Source organism: Mytilus galloprovincialis, chromosome 12, assembly GCF_965363235.1.
Source record: "Mytilus galloprovincialis chromosome 12, xbMytGall1.hap1.1, whole genome shotgun sequence".
Lineage (NCBI taxonomy): Eukaryota > Metazoa > Mollusca > Bivalvia > Mytilida > Mytilidae > Mytilus > Mytilus galloprovincialis.
This window is the reverse complement of record NC_134849.1, coordinates 65,792,711-65,811,586: the sequence shown is the minus strand read 5'-3', so window position 1 is coordinate 65,811,586 and position 18,876 is coordinate 65,792,711. Positions and strand designations below refer to the sequence as shown.

Below are 18,876 nucleotides of genomic sequence, written 5' to 3'. Positions count from 1 at the left end.
TATCTACATTTATAGATTGCTAACGCAGAATTTCTTTTTTCGGAAAACTTATAAATAGATCGGGGATTTATCGGTTAACTTATTTTGGATATACCTTGTACATTGTGTAACACACGTTTATATATATACATTATAAAGGTGTGCATATATAAATTCTGAAAAATTAAAACGTGAAAAATCAAAAATATAAGATCAAAGATCACTATTATTTAAATTGATTTAATCGTATTTCCGACAAATAATTTTCAATTATCGTAAAAAATATCAATTTTGTTGAAACTAAGTAGTATAGATATATATTATGTATATACATTTCTGTTTGAAATAATTAGCAAAGGAAACGTCTCATTTAAAATTATAATTAAGTACTTTTCTTTTGAAAAAGCTCTTACTTTTTCGTTAAAATTTAACCCAACTAGAAACAGTCGCCCACTGTCGCCCACTGCCTTAGCCTAACCTTAAAATTCAATATGATATAAATTCATACAAAATTTTCGATGCTGATTTTTGGTATCTAAAATTTACAAAATAAGGAAAAAACTGATTATGTTGATGCTTCAATACACTAAGTAATTTTAGTAATGAATTTTGACACATGTATCAGGAAAATATATTTGAAGAGGTAGGTCACTGAAATGTATTTCACTACAACCAATTTTGATGGCGCTTAGCATCATATATATATATATAATTTTACAATTTTACAACTACTACAGCTTCGTTTACAATACTTTTAACATGTAAGCAAATACTAATAGGTAAATTGGATATAATTATTTATTTATTTTGCCTTGTAAACACTTATAAGAGAGGGAAGGAAGATACCAGAGGGAAAGTCAAACTCATAGATTGAAAGGAAACTGACAACGTCATGGCCAAAAATAAAATACAAACAGACAAACAATAGAACAGAAGACACAACATAGACAACTAAAGACTAAGAAAGACGAACCCCACCAAAATCTGGAGTGATCTCAGGTGCTACGGAATTATTTTTTCGTCCATTTTAAAACTTCACTTCATTCTAAATTGTTTGTTCTAAAAAAGAATGTAACAACATTTTGAGATTTGATTTCCCATTTTATCCAACCTTATATCTTATAATTTTACAACCTTAATTGATCAAATTCAAAGCAAAAAATGTATAAAGTAACATTTGGGATCATCGAACTTTCCGTTTTACAACTTGTTATATTAATTTTTCGAATGCCGAAGGATGAAATAGCTGGGTATTATCAGCAAATACAGTGTTTTACTTTTCTTCTATGTGATCTTATAAGTTATAGTTGAGTGTGTTTTCCTTCTTTGTTAGGGATGATTCTAATACACTTAGTAATTACAAGTAAAACATATTTACAAAACGCTTGAAATTTCGGCATTAATCCTACATTTCTTACGTATCGGACATCTCAATCATATATTATATCAGAAATAAACTTATACAACAGTCAGGCGCAGTTCAATTCTTTTTTTTTAAAGGAGGGGTGTCAACAATACAAAAAAAAAGCATAAGATATCAAACCCCGGATCTCTCCCCTCCTATTTTTCTCCTTGGATCCTCTTCTAAACATTTGTAATTAGTGATTGCACATTTTAATGATTTGTCTGATTAACGAGAGACAATTCAATGTGTATAATGTTGCAATCGTCCTTACACTTGCTTACCACTGGGAACAAGACAATATGTTCTTACCTAACATTACGTTGGAAAAGAATGACACATGTTAAAGTTGTATAGAAGTTTCAATAAATAAGAATTGAAAATATGATATTAAGTTTGTGATTTCATAATTTTGGATTGTAATTTGAGACACTGTACATAGCCGACACACAGTATGGGATTTTCTCATTGTTGAAGGCCGTACAGTGGCGTAGCTATATTTATTCATTACTACCACTCTATTTGAACTCTGATTGATATATATTTCGTCGCAAGTTATACAACATCTCCTCAATTTTATACCAAAAGAAGAAAGATGAACCGACGAAAAAAACACGATACAAAAAACAAACTGTCAATCGAACATTTTAGTACAAAAAAAATCCGTCTCAAACCCGTGGTTAACCAAGATGACCTTAAAGGGTTCTTAATTCCTAGTTCACAACATTCTACATAGGTCCCTTTTCATGGGTGGATCCGGAGATGTCTAAAGAGGTAACTCCCGATTATTGAAAATCAAATTGGATGATAGTATTCTAAAAATTAATGTATATCGAAAGAACATGATTTTTTTAAAACTTAAAGTGATCAAGGGACGATCCCCTTCTCCCTTTTGAACTGTTGCGCTTATTCGATGAATTAAAATGGCTAGGAAAGGAGAACGGTATTGCGGATTCTACATGTCAAATTCAGTGGTCATCTGCGACACAGATATTCCAATTACTGATCAATCAAATCACGGAGGAGTCCGAAACACTTCCGAAGAGTTTTTTCCCACTTTACCCTGGGATACTTTGATTGAATAGTTTCCTCGTTAAACACCAACTCTCTATCAATTGAATATAGAATGAAGTTAACAGCTACATGTCACCCAACTAGATTCGATCATCATGAGAGAACCCGATACCGTGTTATAACCTAGTCGAATCCCATTTCTATTCTCAGTTTTTATCATTACGTATAAGTAATTTAAATGCACGCTACATTTAGTGCGGTGACTGAAGGCAGATTATTTAGAATTTAATCTCCCCACCGAACACACACCTATCGTGTACTTGGCTGGGGGACTATGGTAAGCACAAGTAACGAGAGACGAATAAACTGTTCTTCAAATAAATTCTTTATTAAATCAGAAAAAGAATTACAGACCTTTCTCGTCTCAGGATAAGACATCAAATGCCGGAAAATTAACTATCATAATAATTATTACAATTCCGATCAACTGTCATTATTTCATGTTCGTTTTATTATGCATATATTTCACACTGAAACTCAATATTGACATATATCAATTATTTTAAAATGCGTGTTTATTTGATTGGTTAATCTGCAATATGCACCATTTGTTTTGCTAAACATGCATATCTGTATTTTATAACGTCTGTCAATCTAGGCACACCTCCAGAGTCGTGTTTATTTGTAAATGTTTTACTTTTCAAGTGAAGTGAAAATTTGTTGTTAAAGCATGAGTGTATAGCGCAATCTCTTATGGTAAATCCAATTAATGTCAATCAATATCTAGAAATACCACATTTCTAATACTAAATCAACAACCATATGCACATATATTATCTTAAATTAGGATAGAGCGAAGCAGTCCTCAGCTTTTTGAAAAGCTTAAACTTGTGTATCTTAGGTCCTATAGTTTACCCTATTTACAGTTCGGCAGAAGCCTTACTTTATGTATTTGTATATACTTTAATAAAATTAAACATAGAAAAGAATAAGATATTTGGAGGGTAAATCTTGTGTCAGGTCAAATGTAAAGGGTGTTCCAGTGGAAGCTCTAATACGAGTAATGCGGCAATTTGGAATACCTCTCCTTCAAGAATGGTACGGCTACCATTGTGGTATAAATATAAGCAGGTGACGATTTCCTGCTCTTTGTCATTCTTCTGCTGTCTACGAAGACGATGGCCATGATACGTAGGTGATTATTATAGAGATAGATTATCGAGATAGGATATTTGAGATCGTTGTCTCTTATACAAGATATTAATACTTCAAGTGTAATAAAGAACAGGTTGGTACCTGTTAGTATTCTCTAATATGGAATGCATTCATGATTGTAATGCATCAAAGGACAAGGTTGGTGTCTGTTCTTTAAGACTTGTACAACTTGTAGTTTGTCAAGTATGAATTTTTCCGTATGAAACTAGTCGTAGCTTGTAAGGTACCAAAATGTACCATTAGGACAAGTCGTAGCTTGTAGGGTACTAAATTGTACCATTATGACAAGTTTGACCAAGGACAAATTAGAATTTGTACGTATCATTTGTATAAAATATGATTAATGTATACTATAGTAGATGAATTGAACTGTTAGAGCAAGTCAGGGCACTTGTATATATGAGGCTCCCGCAGGGTCAAAAACGACCTGCGACCTCTGGGCTTTTTAGAGGCGACTTCCGACCTGAGGGCCTTCTAAAAACGACCTGCGACCTTTAAAATTTGGAAAAAACGACCTCCGACCAACTTCCATCCTCTGTGTTAGGAAAAAACCGACCTCTCGACGAATTAAAAAGCGACCTTGCGACCTGAGGGGGGTACCCTGTGGGAGCCTCATATATTTTAGTTCATTGACATAATTTGATGGGTATACCTTATTTGGTGAATTTATTCGACATATACTTTGTAAATAGAACATTTCAGACCCAGTATCAAGCTGGTAACGAACCTATTCTAAAATAGAAATAGACACGCTTACCCTGTGTACACGTTACACATTGAATAGTATTGTGTTACATACTAGAGACCCGTATCTAAAAATGACTTGGCGACAATCGGTTATGTCTGTGTGATTATATATATAACGAAAGTGGAAATTCTTTTTAACAAAGAGGACACTTTTTTAAAACATTGTAAAGGTAATTTTAACTAATTATGTTATGTATATGTATAATGATAAAATATTCAGACAGTAATTGGATTATCGTATATTCTTTATTGTTGTTTAACGTTATATGATACAAATTTGTTAACATGGGCGTTTCAGGGATTGTCTATTTTGTATTACTTTTGTTGAGTTGCCGGGTCCCCTGCTGTTATATGAGCCTCTCTGAACCCCCTCCCTTTTCGAAAGTCCTCGATCCGCCACTGTGAAATTTTCATAAGTGTGTGGGGGGGGGAGGGAGGGGCTCTGACTGCCTTAGAAGGGTCCCGCTCAAGTCATGCTTCAGTGATTCCCTATACAATCAATCAATTTTTCCCCACAAAAGGGGGGGGGGGGCCTGGCCCTCTAAATCCGCCTCTTCGCCACAGGTAAACGGGGTCTCATATGTTACACTTATAGATGCCACTGCTTTTTGAGACCTCATTAGGAAATTGATAATAATGCAATGTTAATGACATTTGTAACTCTTTTGACGAATTTTTATACGTTTATCAAGTAACTATTTTACTAAGTTATTTAACTCAATTCACAGTAAACTAAATCAAATAGAAAAGATGGACTTCTTCATACAACCTTTTTTGCAAGATGCACAAATTTATTCGTTTAAAGAAACTTATTTTTAAACTAGTTTAACAGGTTTTTTAATCGTGTTTGGTTACCGTCTCGTTTAAAAAATGATTCGATTGGCTAGTAACAGCTATTAGTATTCTTTCAATTGGTATTGCTAACAAACTGAGGTAATTTGAAGGTCCATCTAACAAAGAAGTAGACATAACTTCCTTCTGTATTGTAATGTACACTCACAGGTATCTATTGATTATAACATTTAGAAATGATCCAGTCAGGTGAACTAGTAAGACACAAGTTATTGGTGTATTTCTATATGACAAAAGTTAAACACCTAAATTACACAAGAAGTAAAACTTTCGACACAGGTAATTTCATTTAAAATTATTAGAAAAAGGTAAACAATATTGATATGACATAGTAAATATGCATAGTAAAGGTAGCAATATACAGTAAGGAAAAAATATTAAAATTTACTTTATTTTACAATCCCCTTTTCCTCGCTTTCTTGCAAATTAAGCTAACCGTTTGTAGTGTCATACATGTGCATAATTATGTTTGTAATCAGTATCTTCCATAGATTTGATATCCTGTGGTTAAAATGGTAAAATATAATTTCTTTTTGGTGTATCCATGGAAACAATCTGCATTTATTGCTATAAAATATTGCAAAAAGGGGGGTAAAGAAGTCAAATATTTCCCAAAAATTTTGCCGGAAGTAGAATTTCAATCCCTTGGAGTCGTACCTTTTCTGAAAATGTTTCACATATCTATCAAGAAATCCAATGAAAAGCATTTGTCTTCAGGGGCGGATCCAGGATTTTAGTTAAGGGGGAGGGTCGCAAACTTAAATTTTCGCCGAGCGTATCGAGGTGAAAAAAATTTTGAGGTTAAATTATCGAAATATTTTGCTTAAATGTACATGAATAATGTTAGCGCTCATCTGTATATTATGAACATTCATTACTCTGAATAAACATGATAAAGTGTAATTTGCTTTTTCCTTTCAATTCTCAGTTTACTAATCGATCCAAGGCGGTCATTGATACATTATACAGACCCTCTCTATTTAATAAGCCTCTGTGACCGCCGTAGATAGTAAACTTGAAAACGATATCAGGTAGAAAATTTCGTCCAATGACGGAACAATATCCGTATGCCTTTTTTCTCGTTTTTCTCCCAAAATAACTCAATCTGAATAATCATATGAATGGATGACAAATGCGACTTTGCACTGGACCTATAAGACACAGAGGCATGATGATTAACTTATTGTGGAAAGAAGAGAAGCGACACACAAAATGAGGTCTTCTCGTTTAATTAGTATAGATTTAATAGTATAGATTTAATAGTATAGATAGATGCACTGTAGCATATACTAAAATCTAAAATCACTTCCTGCACCATCAAATTATCAAATTAAACCAATATGCACATCTTTATTGGTATATCACTTAAGGGGGCTCCTGGGTATAAATCAAACTTTTTTTCTAATACATGTATAGGATTTCGCTATATTTTTTTTTTATAAACGAACTTTATCATATACTTAAAAGAAAAATGAAATAAAAATATGGGGGCACCGCTCATTTATTTAAGCTCACAATCTGCCTTCGAAAGAAGCATACATTTTTGTTTATGTCCTTTTTTTCTGTTGAACTGATAGGAGAAATAGAGGTTATATCGAAATAAAAAAGTAACCTAATTACAAAAATCGCTTAAATCTTACAATTATTTAGTTTATGTACAGCTTATTTGAAAACAATAATAAACTAGAGGCTCTCAAGAGCCTGTATCGCTCACCTGACTCTACTCTGGTTTTTGAAATCATATAAAAACAGATACAATTTGGCTATAAAGTAACAACACTTGGCCAGCACCTCATAAGGAAAGGACTATTCATGCTATGTTGATTTCATTCAATTCCGTGGTTCTCTAGAAGAAACATTCATGCCATGTTTGGTTTCATTCCATTCAGTGATTCTCTAGAGGAAGTCATTTGTAGGCATTTCCCATAGGGTCCTATGTTAAACTAAGTCCCCCGCTGGCGGCAATCTTGGATGATGGATCGGCTACAAAGTAACAACACTTGGTCAGCAACTCATAAGGAACATTCATGCCATGTTTGGTTTCATTCCATTCAGTGGTTGTCTAGAAGAAGTCATTTGTATGCATTTCCCATAGGATCCTATGTAAAACTAAGTCCCCCGCTGGCGGCCATCTTGGATGATGGATCGGCTACAAAGTAACAACATTTGGTCAGTAACCAATAAGGAACATTCATGCCATGTTTGGTTTCATTCCATTCAGTGGTTCTCTAGAAGAAGTCATTTGTATGCATTTCCCTAAGGGTCCTATGTTAAACTAAGTCCCCCGCTGGTGGCCATCTTGGATGATGGATCGGCTACAAAGTAACAACACTTGGTCAGCACCTCATAAGGAACATTCATGCCATGTTTGGTTTCATTCCATTCAGTGGTTGTCTAGAAGAAGTCATTTGTATGCATTTCCCATAAGGTCCTATGTTAAACTAAGTCCCCCGCTGGCGGCCTTCTTGGATGATGGATCGGCTACAAAGTAACAACACTTGGTCATCACCTCATGAGGAACATGCATGCCATGTTTGGTTACATTCCATTCTGTGGTTCTCTAGAAGAAGTCATTTGTATGCATATCCCATAGGGTCCTATGTTAAACTAAGTCACCCGCTGGTGGCCATCTTGGATGATGGATCGGCTACAAAGTAACAACACTTGGTCAGCAACTCATAAGAAACATTCATGCCATGTTTAGTTTTATTCCATTCAGTGGTTCTCTAGAAGAAGTCATTTGTATGCGTTTCCCATAGCGTCCTATGTTTAACTAAGTCCCCCCGCTGGCGGCTATCTTGGATGATGGATCGGCTACAAATTAAAGTAACAACATTTGGTCAGCAACCCATAAGGAACATTCATGCCATGTTTGGTTTCATTCCATTCAGTTGTTCTCTAGAAGAAGTCATTTGTATGCATTTCCCATAAGGTCCTATGTTAAACTAAGTCACCCGCTGGCGGCCATCTTGGATGATGGATCGGCTACAAAGTAACAACACTTGGTCATCAGCTCATAAGGAACATTCATGCCATGTTTGGTTTCATTCCATTCTGTGGTTCTCTAGGAGAAGTCATTTGTATGCATATCCCATAGGGTCCTATGTTAAACTAAGTCACCCGCTGGTGGCCATCTTGGAAGATGGATCGGCTACAAAGTAACAACACTTGGTCAGCAACTCATAAGGAACATTCATGCCATGTTTGGTTTCATTCCATTCAGTGGTTCTCTAGAAGAAGTCATTTGTATGCGTTTCCCATAGGGTCCTATGTTAAACTAAGTCCCCCACTGACGGCCATCTTGGATGATGGATCGGCTACAAAGTAACAACACTTGGTCAGCAACCCATAAGGAACATTCATGCCATGTTTGGTTTCATTCTATTCAGTGATTCTGTAGAGGAAGTCATTTGTAGGCATTTCCCATAGGGTCCTATGTTAAACTAAGTCCCCCGCTGGCGGCAATCTTGGATGATGGATCGGCTACAAAGTAACAACACTTGGTCAGCAACTCATAAGGAACATTCATGCCATGTTTGGTTTCATTCCATTCGGTGGTTGTCTAGAAGAAGTCATTTGTATGCATTTCCCATAGGATCCTATGTAAAACTAAGTCCCCCGCTGGCGGCCATCTTGGATGATGGATCGGCTACAAAGTAACAACATTTGGTCAGCAACCCATAAGGAACATTCATGCCATGTTTGGTTTCATTCCATTCAGTTGTTCTCTAGGAGAAGTCATTTGTATGCATTTCCCATAGGGTCCTATGTTAAACTAAGCCCCCGCTGGCGGCCATCTTGGATGATGGATCGGCTACAAAGTAACAACACTTGGTCAGCACCTCATAAGGAACATTCATGCCATGTTTGGTTTCATTCCATTCAGTGGTTCTCTAGAAGAAGTTCAAAATGTAAAAAGATAACGACGACGACGACGGACGACGACGGACGACGGACGACGACGGATGACAGATCAAAAGATAACGACGACGACGACGGACGACGATGGACGACGGACGACGACGGATGACAGACGACGGACGCCAAGTGATGAGAAAGGCTCACTTGGCCCTTCGGGCCAGGTGAGGTAATAATATTCAAGATAATAACCAAAAACAGTAAAATATCCTTAAAATTACCAATTCAGGGAGAGCAACCCAAAAACGGGTTGTCAGATTCATCTGAAAATTTCAGAGCAGATAGATCTTGACCTGATTAACAATTTTACCCCATGTCAGATTTGCTCTAAATGCTTCGGTTTCAGAGTTATAAGCCAAAATCTAAATTTTACCCCTATGTTCTATTTTTAGCCATGGCGGCCATCTTGGTTGGTTAGCCGGATCACGCCACACATTTTTTAAACTAGATACCCCAATGATGATTGTGGCTAAGTTTGATTAAAATTGGCTCAGTAGTTTCAGAGGAGAAGATTTTTGTAAAAGTTAACGACGACGGACGACGACGACGACGGACGACGACGGAAGACGGACGCCAAGTGATGAGAAAAGCTCACTATAAACATTTAAAAAGTCATCTGGGGCCAAACCGAATCGATTTTTTGGGGTTGATTTTTTTTACCATATCATAAAGTAATAACTTATAGTGTAATAAATAAAATGTGTAATGAAAAAATAAAGGTTCAATTTTTTGCTGAAATTTTTGTACCCACGAGCCACCTTAAGTCTCCTTACACTGCACCAGTAGCCTTATATCTCCTACTTCACTAAAAAAAACGACAAGAAGTTAAGTTAGGGAGAAAATCAGTAGCTTACACAATAGTTACTTTATCACTTAATTGGAACACATATTTTATTATCTGAGTATAATTTCCTTATACCTTAATAGAAAAATAATTTTCCTTAACTTAATAGAACAACTTAGCCATTTATATCAACCCTTAAGTTTCCTTACAAACTGAAATATAAGTATTGCAAAAAATATAAGAACACTAGGCTTACACTTAACATTAAATTGTCATATTAAAACTGAAGCTTTTGATGAATAGTAACTTAATAACAGGGCCGTAACTAGCCTCTTAATAGTGAGGCAAAAAAATATTAGGCGAAACATTTTTGGCGAGGGGTCTGGGGGACGCTCAAGGGCCCCAGAAGCTCTGAGACAAATAACGCAAAATCGTGCATTCTGAGCGTTTCCCGGACTTTTTCTTACATAGAAACGCAAATGATTTTTAGCTACATTTTCGACAATATTCTAGTCTCAAAGCAAAAACATAGATTCAATGTTATTTAAGACTTTAAGGTTTTGGGGAAAACATTAAAAGACTGATATGTAGGATAAGGCAAAAATCGTAATTCTCATAATCATTAATACCGGATCGGTCTGTCTGTTCTTGTCTTGTATTGTGCTGACTTGTGATTTTTTTGTGACTAGACTTAAATATAGTGACAGTGCCAGGCGCGAATCCGGGGGAGTGGGGGGGGGGGGGGATTCCGGGGTTGGACCCTCCCTGTTTTTGATGATCAATGCATTTGAAATTGAATGGGGACATGTAGTTGGAACCCCGCCCCCCCTTTTTTGTCCGGGTTTAGGAACCCCCTTTTTTTAAATGGCTGGATCCGTCCCTGAGTGCCTTGTTATACTTTAGTTATGCTTAAGTCGACACCGTAGGAACCATATTGACCCGTTTTTACGGTATTTATGTTTCATTCATTATTGAAGACCCTCCAGCAACTATCAAGATGAAGGACAGGCATAAAAACTTTGACAATTCATCATTTGTATTTTTTTTTATATACATTGACATTGTGTTCGATAAGCTCCTGTGCACGTGTACTTCATATTCCTTTTTTTCTGTTAAAGGGTCTGAACACGACTTAATATAAATTTAACTCTTGAATGTAAAAGGTCATATGGCAATACATTGATGTTTTTTTTCAACAAATGATTTGATACCGGGAAATTGGTGGTCTACTTGAATATTAACCATGTCAGCTATTTAGATGTATCCACCGGCGCTTGGGTATATGATACAGATATTTTTTTGTTGTTGATTAAGACATTCAATTTTTTATATTTATAATATATATCTATCACTTCTGTGCATATCTTACCTAGTCGACGGGTGCCACATGTGGAGCAGGATCTGCTTACCCTTCCGGAGCACCTGAGACCACCCCTAGTTTTTAGTGGGGCTCGTGTTGTTTATTCTTGAGTTTTCTATGTTGTGTCATGTGTACTATTGTTTTTCTGTTTGTCTTTTTCATTTTTAGCCATGGCGTTGTCAGTTTGTTTTAGATTTATGAGTTTGACTGTCCCTTTGGTATCTTTCGTCCCTCTTCTAGTGATTTTAACGACTCAGAGAAAATACCAAATTTTACAATCCATACTAAGAAAATTGGGTATTTTCTCTGAGTCGTCATCCCACGAAACAAAGTGAGACATGCGCAGAAGTGATAGATATGTATCATAAATATGGAAAATTGAATATCTTAATCAACAAAAATAAATAAAGAAAAAATATCTGTATCATATACCAAGCGCCTGTGGTTTTATATACAAAAAAGGCAGTTTTGTATTCTTTGATATTAAGTTCAATTCTTCATGCAGAAACGACCATTTCTTTCTGTGTCCAGTGTGAGTAGTATCGTATATTCTTTAAATAATTTCTCGCATAATGCCTGGACATCGGTGGACATGCAGCATTATATAGTCACAGTGTTAACATGTTTACAAATGAAAATCAACACTCAGACTAGTCATTAAAAGGAGGACAGTAAATGAACAAAAGACAAACCCGGGACACAGAAGTCCAAACAATAGACCATCAACTCTGGAAACCAAAAGTAAAATAGAAACATGGATTAAGAAAAACATGCAGGGGCGACATCAGAGAGTGACGAGAACTGATTCAGAACTTGGTTCTTGCAAGACACTTTCCGTGAAAACAATTTAATATTAAGACAATATTTTGCTTTAGTTTCTTTTTCTATTTTAAATTTAAAACATGAGGCATTTGCCACATTTGCCTCAATGTAGTTACGGCCCTGAATAAATTACTTTATTTTAATTTAAACTATTATGAATATTGTAAGAATTTCCGGAAACAAGTCCGAACCGAGCTGTATATTATGCGCTCTAGTTTCGCGCCCCCTGTCACAAATATGTTTCCTGTTACAAAATACGAAAGAAAGGACAAAAATAGACGGTTTGGTCAAATATACTCAAAGACATAACCAAGATATTGCGACAACTCTAAGAAGTATGTTTAAATAAGACGTGTATTTTGAAAATGGCCCCAGCAAGGATTTGTATACTATTAAAGATACTAACTAGCTTACATGTATGATGTAAATCTAAGATCTTACTCCCAGGGGTTGTCCCACACAAGTGTGGATAGCTAGCCCCTTCTAGGTTTTAAATAGTGCAGCCAGAGACATATAATATATGTATTATATGTCTCTGGTGCAGCCTAGTCCAAATAATTATGACGTCTGGCAAGGCTATATTATTTTTTTCTGGGAGGAAGGCGTCCATGCCATGTTGAATAAGGGAGCGACCATTTGATTTTTATGGGGGGGGGGGGGGGGGGCTAGGATGAAATTTGAAAAAAATAGGCAGGACAGGAGTTTTGATTAAAAAAAAAAGGCAGGATGAGAAACTTGTTAAAAAAAAAGGCAGGATGACAATTTGTGTAAAAAAAGTCAGGATAAACTAGTAAAAAAAAGGCAGGACCGAATAGAGTAAAAAATAAAAAGGCAGGACAGAGATCTACAACTAAAATAAAATAGCAGGACAAAATTTTTCATCCTAGCCCCCCCCCCCCCATAAAAATCAAATGGTAGCTCCCTAAGGGGTAGATTTTCATAAAATAAATAGAGAAAAAAATGATTAGGAAAATACGGAAAACACCATTTATTAAAATTGAACAGTTGATGTATAGGATTTTCTGTACTTCCATCTCAAGCTGTCAGACTCGGGCATCTGGCAGTCATCTGGACTATTGTGGTTCATCATAGTCCAGATAATCGTTCATCATAGTCCAAATAATTACATGTATGACGTCTTGAAAGGCTATTATAATTTTTTTCCTTGACGCCTCACTTCTTGAAAGGCTATTATAATTTTTTTCCTTGACGCCTCACTTCTTGAAAGGCTATTATAATTTTTTTCTGTAAAGCCTTACGAAGACGTCATAATTAATTGGACTAGGTTCATCATAACAAATGGACAAAAATAGCTGTATTTACACCTCGAAAACTACTCTAGAGTGCACGTGCAGACTAACCAGTCCCAGGGATGATTCCAGGTGTTTTCAAATGGGTCCCTTGACTACATCAAATTGGGAATTTTTACCCCAATTGGGAATTTTTTATACATACAATCTAAAACGAAATAATATCATTTTCCTGGCCTGTAAACACGGAAAATGTATATTAAGTTTCACCTGTACACTGATTGAAGAAGTAATGGGATTCAGACCAGGGAAGTTGAAATACATGAATACCATTGCACATGATGCACTATCATCTTAACTTTGGTAAACAAGGCATATATATACCAGCTAACATAAACCTATGGCAAGCAGTTTAGCTATTTATTTGAATTTCAAATTATCTCAAATTATTTCATAAAATATAAGATATCTTATATAACATATAGGATTTTTATAAGATATCTCATTTAATATATATGAGATATCTTATATACTTTATGAGATATCTAATATCGATTATAAGATATCTTATAATAATATAGTACATAAGATATCTTATAAATATACTTCATATAAGATATCTTATATATATAGTTTATAATATATATCATATAGTTTATAAGATATCTGATAAAGAAAACTATATGAGATATCTTATAAACTATAAAAGATATCTCATAAATTTTATAAGATATCTCATGAACTATGTAAGATATCTTATAAACTTTATAAGATATCTTACAAACTATATAAAATATCTAATGAACTATTATATATAAGATATCTTATAAAGTTTATGAGATATCTTGAAGTTAGATTGAATAGCAAAACGGCATGCTGTATTAACCACTGAAAAAAATCATCCATTAGGTATTTTTTTCAACAGATCATCTTTATAAACTTGCCTTGATTCAAATGGATTTCAAATTGAACTAGCCAATTGTTGAATTCAGAAAAGCAATTACAAAAGGTTATATACTTAATTGATAAGATATTTAAAGCAATTGACCAGTGAACTTTATTTGGATCATTTTATATCTTTTGAAACAGTTCCATAATGATGACATCGTATTTCAGGAGAGGGGGAGGGGGGAGGGGGGGCTGGGGCTCATTTCATAAATGGTCTATCATCAACATTATTTTCAAAAACGCGCAAACTTTTGTCTTTTGAGGAAATAGAGCAAAATATAAAATAATTTCTTTTACAAAACAAGTTTTAATCAGGTTACATAACCGGCTCTGCTGGGCGATCTGCTTTTATAAGATTGGCGCCCATTAAAATTTATTCATCAATGTTGTATCAAAATTTGAATTTGTTCTTTGCCGAGGTCTGCTTTGACACCAATTTTGACAAAAAGCATGTTTTTGATCAACCTGCTGAGCGATCCACTTTTGCGAATTTAAATACTCCCATAACATTTTATTCAATCGAATCCGGCTGCTAAAATTGTTTACCTCAGTTGACATAATTAAATTGTTGTTAATAAAATGCGATCGTAGTCAGCATTCTTATCCGGATTTTACTACGTTTTGACAACTGTTATTGCTTCGAATTTGTGACCAAAATTATGGTGTTACGTTTAAATTTATTTGTACAGACTTTTCTTCAATACCAGAACAGTTCTTATTCTTATCAGCAGGTCAAGGTCTATCTCCTCTTAAATATTCAAGAAGAATTTGGGCAACCAATTGGAGAGTTATTTCCCCTGAAATATAAATTTTTAGTAAATATCAAACTTTTTAGCTCACCTGGGCCAAAGGGCCAAGTGAGCTTTTCTCATCACTTGTCATCCGGCGTCTGTCGTCCCTCGTCCATAAACTATTACAAAAATCTTCTCCTCTGAAACTACTGGGCAAAATTTTACCAAACTTTGACACAATCATTATTAGGGTATTTAGTTTTAAAAATGTGTCCAGTGATCTGGCCAACCAACCAAGATGGCTGCCATGGCTAAAAATATAACCTAGTCATAGGGTAAAAATGTAGATTTTGGCTTATTACTCTAAAACCAAAGCATTTACAGCAAATCTGACGGGGTAAAATTGTTAATCAGGTAAAGATTTGTCTGCTCTTGAAATTTTCAGATGAATCTGACAACCCGTTGTTAGGTTGCTGCCCCAGAATTGGTAATTTTAAGGAAATTTTGTCGTTTTTGGTTATTATCTTGAATATTATTATAGATAGAGATAAACTGTTAGCAGCAATAATGTACAGCAAAGTAAGATCTTCAAATACATTGGAAGTCAACATGACCAAAATAGTCAGTTGACCCCTTTAGGAGTTATTGCCCTGTATAGTCAATTTTTAACAATTTTTGTAATCTTACAAAAAATCTTCTCCTCTGAAACTACTTGAACAAATTTTACCAAACTTTGCCACAATCATTATTTAGGTATCTAGTTTAAAAAATGTGTCCAATAACCCAGCAAACCATCCAAGATGGCCACCATGGCTAAAAATATAACATAGGGGTAAAATGTAGATTTTTGCTTATATATATCTCTGAAACTTAAGCATTTTGAGCAAATTTGACATGGTGTTGTAATGTTCATCTTGAAAGTGCTAGATGCATCAGACAACTCATTGTTGGGTTGCTGCCCCTTAAAGACAAATCCTTCTATTCAGATCTACCAATAATATCTTCTTTATATTTTATTTTTACTTTAGGCTAGGTAAAAGCTTTAAAATAAGCAAATAAAAAAATGGGGTCACCGACCTCGTTTTCGATTTAAAACGTCATCTTTTTCACGGAATTTGAAAATTGGGACTTCTAGTCAATAGCAGTGTAATAATTTTTTTAAAGTCCGTATCCAATAAAAACTTGTCTGTTTTGTTAACCTAGTTGTTAATACAAACTATTTTAATAATATCACCCTTTACTGAATGGAAAATAATAATGATAAGTCGCTATAATAGTTTTCCCGCCTTTTTTTATTGTGAAATACCTAAAAAAAAATAAGTTTAAAAAAAATTGACCAATAATTTCTCCATGAGTCTTCAATAGAATATGCGTTGTTTATATCTAAACAAAATAAGGAAATAAAAAGATGGGGTCACCGTAATGGAAAAAGAGATATTTCAAAAAAGGGGTTAACAATTTGAATTGGCGGGAACACATTGCGCCAATTCTAAAAACAACGTCGAAAGACGTTCGGCCGTTTCAGGCTACATTCTCACAAATTAGAGACAACCCAGTTCTCGTTATTTGCTGTTTTGTGGTGTGTTTGTTTTAAACTACGATAAATTCACAGTAATCTACACATGATAGTACTTTAGTTTTCAGTCAGTATCACAGACACGTAATATAAATGCGGTGGTTGGAAAACAATGCGTTGTACAAAAGTACACACGAATGCTTCTGTGAACATTTCATTTCAGGTTATTCATAGTGCTTACGTGTTGAACAGAAATTCTTTTTAAAATAGTGAAGACATTTTATATAATATCATTGTTCAATCAAAATACATCTGAAAGACAAGACAGAATTTTGCTTCCGGTATCATGAATTTTAATTTCGTTTAAGAATGTTGTTCCTTTTTATTTTGATGATAATTACTTAAAATCATTAGAAATCTAAGACTCCGTTTCCAATAACAATAAAGATCGATCATTTCTGAGATCGCCGATCTTTAGTATTGCAAAAATGAGAAAGATCGATCTTCAATCGGACGTAAACATTCCATCCCTAGACGTAGTTTTAAAAGAGCGATTTTTTTATGAACCGATTTTTCTTCAAGTGAAAACCTTTAGATACATCGCGATCGACTTTTCAATCAATCAATCGATATAAAATTCCAAGTGTTTTATGTAGATATGAAAATAAATCTGCGCATGGTCAGTTTAAAAATGTTTTCAGTGTTTATTCTCAAATGATTTGACAAAACGTGCCATGGAGATAACAAAAACCAAATTAATATATTCGACATTTTTGCGTCATTCTTCTGAAAATATATTAATAAAAAAAGAAAATGTGGTATGATTGCAAATAACACAATGCTCCACAAATGACCAATTGACACTGGAAATTATTAACTATGGGTCACCGTACTGCCTACAACAATGAGCAAATCCCATACCGCATACACAACTATAAAAGGTCCCGAAAGGACAAATGTAACACAATTCAAACTAGAAAATAATAAAAAAAAATAATTAATGAAAAACAAATGTGTGACTCTTTTGCAAACAACAACCACTTTAAATTACATACTCCTGAGTTGAGACAGGACCCGTTACAGCGCTCGACTGATACCGTTACTTATTCGTTCCTTATACGTTGAAACACATTGCACCTATTACGAAACAAATCTTTTCAATTCTTTTCTTGTCTCTGGTGTTAGTTATAGGTTCTTAAAAGTGAAATATACCTATTAGCGCGTATGTTTTAGTTTTAGCGTTAGACCGATGACCTGCTACTTATTCGCTTACAATATGCTTGTTATAGGTCGCACCTTTTTTGTTCTTGTCTCTGATGCTATATATTGGTTCCAAGAAATAAAATAACCCTATTCTAAGGCGTAAATACTCGTTTCAGTGATCGACTGATGCCCTGTTACTTATTCGTTCCATATTCTCTTACTATACGTGTGTTATTCGGTGCACCTTTTTAAAACAATATCTTTTCAATTGTATTCATTCAGTATTTTTTTTACTGTAGATTACTCATCTTCAAACGAAATGAGCGTAATAAGTAATTTTTTTCTGACAATTTTTTTTTTTTAATAACTTATGACATGTTAATCAAATATAATATTAATAAATGCAGAAGCATATAATTATCTAATGAACCAAATATTTCCTTAATATTCATTTTTTACGATTTTTTGTCAACGAAATGGTTAGGCTGATTATTTTAGATATTCAATGTATACTAAATGTAAACGCACAAGTTCTTTTAAAAAGATCGAAAACGCGAGATGCTCTTCAGAGATCGATTTTATTTCAATTCCGTGCAAGTGTTAACGGGGTCTAATTAACACCATTTCTGTTTTGATCACTCATCCTTAGGCATCTATGAATATCGAAATATTCCGTAATGTTGCTAGAAACTCAGTCTAAGTATACTCATACAGCTGTCATACCGTGAGTATAAATAAAACCTAGTCCGACCTCTTTTCTCAAATCTCCTTTTAATTATTTTTTCCCCATATGCATTCCTCTGTAATTCTTCATTCCGACATCTTTTTAACACAGACACGATTATGTTTTTTAAACAAAAAATGCGCACCTTATACATACATTTTTAAATATCAAACAATCGGGACAAACTCGGAATGGTCATATAAAAAAAACCTACAATGTTAGAAGATTATATGTTAACTTCTCTAGATGTACTTTGTTTTACATGTATGCGTCATTAGGTTACTGTTTTGGTGGTGTTTATTTCAAATCTAATTATCATATTCATGTAAAAATGTAAGTGCAGTACACATTCAAAAAACGTCAGTGCAATTTGCCATATCCATACCTATTGCTTAAGATACAGTGAATTTT

General features: G+C 34.5%; 1 protein-coding gene across 1 annotated transcript in view; it reads left to right on the top strand.

Annotated features, from left to right (window-relative positions):
- Positions 1-4,400: 4,400 nt before the first annotated feature.
- The window catches only part of LOC143054575 (uncharacterized), a 138,455-nt gene continuing 123,979 nt past the window's right edge, over positions 4,401-18,876 (top strand). Inside the window, exon 1 of the mRNA XM_076227596.1 lies at positions 4,401-4,527. The gene's annotated coding sequence lies outside the window, so the exon portion shown is untranslated. The remainder of the gene's footprint in view (positions 4,528-18,876) is intronic.